Below are 884 nucleotides of genomic sequence, written 5' to 3'. Positions count from 1 at the left end.
AAAGAGTCTGCTGGGGTGACGCTGCCTGTGCACTGATGGCAGCTGTGCTCAGTGCTGAGAGCCATGCGCGGCGGGAGCTGCGACCTCACCTAGGACAGGGGGGCCACTGATGCTGCCCCACTGCTCAGACATGCTGGTGGAGGCAACAGCCCCTGGGCTTGCAGACCCCCCTCTGCCCATGTTCCTCAGGGCTGGTGGCCCAGCCACACCATCATGCTGTGCCCCATCCCCATGGGGATGGTGCCATGTCCCTCGGGTTTTGTCCCCAGCCTCAGGTGGGGAGCAGCACATCCAGTAAAACCTTCCCACTGGGGGCCCGGGGGGCTGCTGTCGTGGCCAGGGTGAAGGAGGTGGCAGGGCAGCAATGCCATCCCAAATGCCACCTCCACCCTTTAGCTCAGGGTGTGAGCACCTCCAGGCTGCCAAAGGGTGGTGGGCAAAGACCCTCCAGTGAAGCTGCGGGGAAGGCAGCCAGTGCTCGGGCCATGCTCTGCTCCTTGCCTTGCTCCCCCCATGGGGGCCACCACCCCTGGCTCTGCCTTCCCTGCTCCATGGCTGAGCCCCTCTGCGACCCCCACCCTGGACTCCCCAGTGCCCCCGAGCTGGGGGACGTGCGGTCACCCCGGCAGCAGTGCCGTGCCCACCAGGCTCTCACCTCAGCACCTGGACAGGCAAAGCTCTTGGGGAGCGCAGCGACCTCAGCCTCCAGCGCGGCACCCTGGACTTTATACTGCCCTCTTGCGCGTCACTCACCCCCTCCCAAACAGCCTCGCTCCTTCCAGGACTTGCTCCCTGCCAAGTAAACACCGCAGGTGTGTCCAGCCCCCGCTCACCCTGCCGAGGCACCCACTGGCACCCACCGGCACCCACCGCTGCGGCCCAGG

This window comes from Charadrius vociferus, unplaced genomic scaffold (genome assembly GCF_000708025.1).
Source record: "Charadrius vociferus isolate BGI_N301 unplaced genomic scaffold, ASM70802v2 scaffold472, whole genome shotgun sequence".
In the NCBI taxonomy this organism is placed as follows: domain Eukaryota; kingdom Metazoa; phylum Chordata; class Aves; order Charadriiformes; family Charadriidae; genus Charadrius; species Charadrius vociferus.
Note: the sequence above shows the minus strand (reverse complement) of the source record.